We start from the raw sequence: 7355 nt of genomic DNA, 5'->3' as shown, positions 1-7355 counted from the left end.
ATCATATTGTATGCACTGATTAAAATGATATTGATCGTAATATAAATAATGAGGGTGGGGTGGGTTAGGGCTCACTGCATGTTACCAAAAAGATTTGAAATGCTGAAATACAAATTATGAGAATTCACTCGATGTCCTGGAATGGTGTTATCTTACCACTTACGGGATTTGATACTTTCTTTCAATTTGAGGAGATATATGATTGACCAATTGCATTTATTATTTTAATGTGCCATTTTCTCTTAGGTCATTTTTTGGAATTTTTTTCCTCGTGGATAATAATAATTTCCTTACAAGGTTATTTGAATGGATTGGAAGGTTATTTTAATTATTTTTTAATTAAAATGATTAGCGGAATATTGTGGATATCATACTATTCTGGGGAGTAGAAATTTATATCATATTTGGTAGATTGCATATATATCTGGGGATTTCATATCATACTAATAGATCATTTCCTCTTGAGGTCATTTGGCGAAAGCAATCTTCATACATAATTGGATATTTCCTCTTAAGATAATGCAGTAATAAATTTGGTAGATGAATGCTACTTCTCTCACCTGATTTCATCTCCTACAAAATTCCACAAATACAATATTTTATTAGCAAATAAATATAATCACATTGATGCCATAATAAATTGAAAATAAAATATCAACACTTATCTTTTAGATTTGTAAGCCACCACCCAACGATTACTTCAAAAAGAGTTTAAGGTTGAGACGTGTAAACACTGTCCTTAAGAGTAGAATTCACCCCTCGGAGACAATGTCTCGGTGTAGCAGATTTGTGGTGCCCTATACCCTCCAAGGTACAACAACCTCGATCCTTGTAAGTGTACACTCACAATACTCATATCGTATCGAACAGCTTGAAACTTTCTTTTAGTGGAATAGAAAAATTAAAGGAAACACTTGAATAGTTTGAGCTCGGAAAGGAAACAAAGGAGATTGAATTTATGTTGTTTTGATTATTTGGAAAGCTAGAGATTATATAGGGCAAGAATGATTAATGCAATAATAATTTGCCAATAGCAATTAAGCTTTGTAACTTATGTAATAGAAATGAACAGAATGACATTGATTAGGAACTAGGAAGAATCAAAACGGAAGGTATCAAATAAGGAATGAACCAATATAATTGCAGAGTTAACCAAATTAATGGTTTAAGAATATAGAAAATTACATAGTAGCACATGACCAAAGATGTAAACACAGAAAACCTACTTTCAAAAAGATTTATACAAATAAGGACATGAGCTCAGGCCCAAAAGCCTAATGATGCAACTCTGACACCTAATTTTAATGAAAAATTACCAAAATGCTTAGTTTGATGAAATATTTATGCGTATGCCACTGACCAAAATCTCTCTTTTTCTCTCCACATTTTTACCCGTTCGCATCCTGATCCTACTCTGACCCCACTCGCCTTTGCAAAATGGACGAAACCGCTGCTGCTCTCATTTTTCAGAGGTGTGTGCACTCCCTGCATAGAGAGAGAGAGAGAGAGAGAGAGAGAGAGAGAGAGAGAGCTAGAGAGAGCCATGATGGACTCCGACGAGGGCAAATGAGAAAGGTCCAGGCCTCGTCGACAGCTCTAAGTCATCGTTGCTGCTTTAGGAGAGAGGTCACTTTAGTTCGACGAGGTCCTTCGTCGTGGAGGTCATCACCGGCTTCAATGAGACCAACCTCCACTGCTCTTGGGTTGGCATGTGTTAATTTCTTAATAATTCATTTTAGTTGGATTGCCAAGTTGTTGGTTGAATTCTTAGTTAGATATGATTTTATTTGCAGGCAAGCTATTTGTTTTGGGATGAATCTAAGGTTCAGGAGCTGAGAAAATCAAGATCCGATTTTTAATTTAATTTCGTGCCAATTTTGGCTAGATGGTTTGTGGTTATTCACAAAAGAAGAGAAGAAGATTGGGGTTGTTGCTCAATTTGCTATCAAACTTTTCTGAGAGGTAAATCAAATTTGCTATCCAATCCTTCTGTGATCTTCAAGTTTCTGGAAATATGTTGAAATCCTGTAGGAAACAAGACTGAAAGTCTGCAAATGAAGGCGGCAAATGCAAATGAAAGAGGTTGGTTGGGAGAGATGGTGGAGAGAGTGATGATGATGTGTAACGTCCTGAACCCAAATTCACCGGTTTACTAGTCATTTGGACAGTAAACGGTAATTTGTTTTACTTTTACTCTTTTTCAGCAACTTTAGTGGCCCTAAAAGTTGACTTTTTGTTCGGGACAAAATTTGGGAAAATGTTCTTCATGGAAGTCGTACAGGACGTTAAACCGAGCGCGTGCACATGTGGTGCGTAAAAATCGGAGTTCGTATGCGAAAGTTACAAGCGAAATAGTAAAGTTACTGTTCATTGGTAGAAAGTATAAATTTAAAAATTTACTGTTGCTGGGTAATTTTCCTCTCTCCCCTTTCCCCGCGTTTTCTCTCTCTCTCCCCGAGCTATCGCTCTCTCTCTCGCTCGCCTGCAACTCCGGCCTTCTCCCTCCTCCGGCCACCTGGTGGCATAAAGCCGACATCTTTGGACTCGCCTCCGCCCCCTCTTGGCACCGGTGGTGGTAGCTCACGGCGTTTGGCCAGAAAACGAGGCATCGGCCCGTGAAACTCTACTGTAGCAGTTTGGGATTTTCGTCGATTTCCGACGATTCCGGCCATCTCCGGCCACCAAACCGGCGTCGAAGGAGCTGTTTTTCCCAAGGATCATGTTGCCCCTAGCCTTGAGCCACGATTTGCAGTGTGGAGGTCGAATCGAAGGTTTGAAATTCTGAGTTACTATTCACAATTCGGGTTCAAACTTCTCTTTAATTGTTGAGGTACTTCCGCTCATTTTCTAACTTGGTCACAGTTGAAAGAATTAATGGGTGTGTTGAGAAGGTGCTACTGCCAAATTTTGGTGGCCATCGGAGATGATGGAGGTGGCGGCGGCGCCGTCACTGTGGGCGGCGGTAGCGGCGGCTAGGGTAGCTTTTTAATTTAAATTTCTGGCTAGTTAAATTCTATAATTATCATAGAGCTTGTATGTGAAGTTTGGTGAATTTTGGAGAAGCTTGGAATTAATTATGAATTTTTGAAGGTTAGGGTTTCGATTATCGAATTACGAGAATCCGACCGTCGGATATCTCTCGGTTCTGCCTTGGAACCTTTAAATTAACGAATTGGTATTAGTGGTATAATTTGGGCTGAATCTGAGGAGAATGGGAGATGTAATTTATGAGGAATTGAGTTTAGGAATCATATTAAATTGTTGAATAATTATTCACGGAATATAATTGTGTACAGGATGTCGTACCGAGCTCTGGCTCGATGAAGGAACTCGTATGCGTGTCCGTCGGAATAGTACTGTGAGTGGACCTTTGATTTTAATTGATGCATGCAAATTATATTCCGCAAGTTTTGAGTTTATCGATTTATCAATTTAATTATCGAGCATTTTATTTTGGTTTGGATTATTGAATGTTTATTGGTTTGAACTTTTGAATTGAGATTCGTTATGCTCGATTTGAGGATTTTGTTTTATGCGGATTCGGAAATTTATACTATTGATTTTATATTTATATTCAGCTCTTGGAGTTTTTTTTAAGAGATTTACGAAATAAGAATTTGAGGAAGCAAAACTTTATACTTCTTTATACCCTACTTATTTTAGAACTTGAGATGATCTTAGCGTGCGGGGTCACGTCTTTATATACTTGGATTCTTATTTCGTGAGATATGTGGGGAAATTATACAGATTTACGGGTTTATGACGATCTTCTTCCTCACCATACGCGGGTCATGTGAATAGGTCTCCTCCTCACTTAGTTTGTGTTTGTGAGTGGCAGTGAGGTAGCTTTCTCCTCCTCACGTGGGTGGTAGTCGAGGTGATATTCTCCTCCTCACACAATCTATGTGTGAATGGAAGTTGAGGTTATTAGTTCTCCTCCTCGCACAATCTATGTGTGAATGACAGTCGAGGGTAGGTTGAGCCTGAGGGGCTCCATTCCCGTATGGTGAACCCATTTTCCCCATGTTCTTTTGTTGTTGTTCTTGACTAGCGGGGCTAGTCGGTCTTTTCTTAATTACTGCATGCATCGGGAGTTTTTAAAGAAATAAATGTGGGAAAGTATAAAATCTTTTTTATTTAAAGTTATTTATTCTTGTCCACTCACGCTAACGTTTTTATGTACTTTCCCCTGGGCCCTTCGGTTTCAAATGCCCAGTGTGCAGGAGAAATTAGTTGAGGTCGGGCGTACATGGAGTCGAGGCATAGTCAACAGTATGGCTTCCGCGATTGCCTTTGAATTAGGTTTTCCTCATTTACCTTTCTATTAGAATTGCTCTGATTACCTGCGGGATTAAGGTTATTAAGTTGAGATTTGTGTGTTGTGAATTTGGTTGATGTTGTTTGGGGGAGCAGGGTGGCTCCAGGAGAATAAGGATGGGTGATTTAGAAGTGTAAATTCTCTTTCTACAGGTTTAGGGTTGTCCACTTTAGGGGAAGTTCTGCCTAATTTTTGGCAAAATTTCTTCTAAGGTGGGCCCCGTAGGTCCACTTCGGATTTCAGGGTGAAATTCGGGACGGGTCCTGTCAGTTGGTATCAGAGCATTAGGTTGTCGGATTCTGTAGACTCGTTTCTATCTTGTTACCTTATACGCTTGATGTTACACAGTACCCCCCGAGTGATGGCCCGACTGCAGCGGTTCCTCATCGTTTACTCTTCGGTGCTGATGTACTCATTAAGTGTGTAAGGTATATGTCTAGATGGTGTTCCTTTAGGTGTTATGCCTCTTGTACGCCGACCTCCTAGGGTTTTCGTTGCGTAGCGGATTATTCGCATGTTTTGCACATTTCCCTGCTGATGGTAGAGTAAGACTACTCTACAATTTCGAGTTGTGCTACGATGTATATTCGAGGAAATGTTGTGGTTGTTTTTCCCTCGATGATAATAAGTTTGTTGGGCAGGATTTAAGGTGCGTGAACGGAGTTCGATTATGTGTTTGAGTGACCGTGATGAGCGACTATAGCGTTGGGTCATCTTCGAATACCTTGAATCAAAATGGTTTTTGAAGTGGGACTAATAGTAATAGTGGTTCTGACTTTGAACTGAGTTTCGAGGAATGTGTCACGTATACGTGGTTGATGTTGCGAGCATCATTTTGGAATGATACCTTGCAATTTACAAGGAAAACTGGATTGGAATTTTCCTCTTTGGACACTTTGGTCTGTTGACCTGACCATGACTGGTGGACATAGTTTTGTTCAAGTAAAGGAAATTGATTTTTGGTTCTTTGAGTTATGAATATGTCTTCTTAAGTTTTGGATCGTATTGAGTATGGAGATGGACTGAAGTGAGTTTTGAAGCCGTTTTGTGTTTTAAGTTTAAGTAGACGGGACACTTAAAGTTTTGCAATGGAGTTTGATCTTGGTCAGTAAATAATGGAGAGGATTAGAACCAACTCTTTGTAAAGGATATTGTACGTGAGTGTGTGTCTTTGTGGGGCTGTGCTACTTGACAGTTTGATATATTTCAAGGGAGAGAATTCCCTTAGTTTACTCAGAAGTTATTTTAAGGCTTTATCAGAGTTCTAAATTTTTGTGATCGGGTGAGATGTATTGTGACACGTTTGATAACGATATATATTCTTGTGTTGATTAGTTCGAAATCGGATCCGGGTATCGTTTTGTGTGATATGATGATGTTATACGAGGAAAGATTTTATGAATGGTGTTTTGTCGTCTTAGTAAACTGTTTGTTACTCGGGTTGAAAATATTTAACGGATTGTTTTGGAGGAATTTAGTTAACACATTGCAAAATACTAGATACACATCTCCTACTTAATAATACACCTTCTATTAACTTTTTTATTTTAACATTTTACTAGAAACACAACCCTAGACTTCCTAAACTATCCTTATTCCCAATACACAATACCTATTCACTAAATACACATCCTTTTTCTTTTATATATATACCATCTTAACTTGAAAAAAAAAAAAAAAAATTCTTGATAAGAACAAGTTCTTCCTTAGTTGATGTTGAACACTTATGCATGCATCTTCTCATTTTCTCTCTCGAACCTAATGAGATTACTTAAACTCGAGTCTTTGGCTTGGACTCAACGATATGATGTATGCAAAGGTGAAGCATTGCTGAAGAAATGAAAACACATTCCTAAACTTTTCACAATCAGAGCAAGTTTGCAAGTGGTTTTGTTAATGTCATCTTAAATTTGAAATTCACTTTCGATCAAACTGATTGGTGAGGTCAAGGTAATAAAAACAACACACTGATGATTAAGATACTTCGTGAATACCAACTGGATTTCCAACAAGATTGGATTAAATTACTGAGCCTAGCACAGAAGCCGGCCATTTATATATGTAGATATGTAACTTTCCTATACTTTTGCTTTTAGTTACCTCAGATGCATGCCTATATATTTTGTTATCTCGAGAGTTCTTTCCTCCCTCGAAGAGATTATTTGAATCTCTTTTTGAGCAAATTTCTCTTCGAGCAAATCTTTCTTGAAAGGTTTCGTTGTAACTAGATCCTTCTCGATAAGATATTCTCTCTTTAGACAAGAAACATGCTCCTCAACAAAATATTTTCTCATTGACGAGATATTTCTTCCTTGAATATGCTCCTCGACAAAATATTCCCTCCTCGACAAGATATTTCTTCCTTGACACAATATTTTCTCCTCCCCTAGATACTTTTTCCTTGACAAGATGTGTCCTAGTTGTGTTTATAAGTTCACTCTCAACTTTTGTACCCCACGGAAGGCTCAATCTGATGCATACTGCTAAAATGAATCCTTTTAATAATCCATCAGGAATGCAGCCTATTCTCACTGCCACTTATCTCTTACATTTTCCGGCATTATTCTTTTTTCTATTCTTTCTTATCAGTACAAGAGTTTACGATTACAAATTTACAAGTTTTCTAATCTGCTTGAGGTTTATTGGCAGTACTGCTCTTGGTGTTTGTCTTTGTGAGAACATGTTAAGGGCATAATGCATAATGAAATTTTGACAAAGGCATATTGGAATTACATCAGTCTAATCCCTGATCAAGCTCGAGCTCTTACGCTGCTATATACATAAATAATAATTCAGAGTAAATTAATGAGAACCATAGCAAACACAATGTCTTTTCAGCTATGTTTCTTTATTTCTAATATAAATGTCTCTTTTGGTAATTTAATGTACCTATAAAATCTGATGTTTGGTATATTAAAAAAGGGATGTGTATCTAGTATTTTATTTCTCATTGACCAAGCACATTCAAATTTCTCCTAAAAAAAAAGCACATTCAAATTTCTCCTTAAAAAAAAGCACATTCAAATTTTTTTTGTAT

The sequence above is a fragment of the Rosa chinensis genome, chromosome 6 (assembly GCF_002994745.2).
Source record: "Rosa chinensis cultivar Old Blush chromosome 6, RchiOBHm-V2, whole genome shotgun sequence".
NCBI classification, from domain to species: Eukaryota; Viridiplantae; Streptophyta; class Magnoliopsida; order Rosales; family Rosaceae; genus Rosa; species Rosa chinensis.
The sequence above is the reverse complement of the archived record's forward strand: the minus strand, read 5'-3'. Positions refer to the sequence as shown.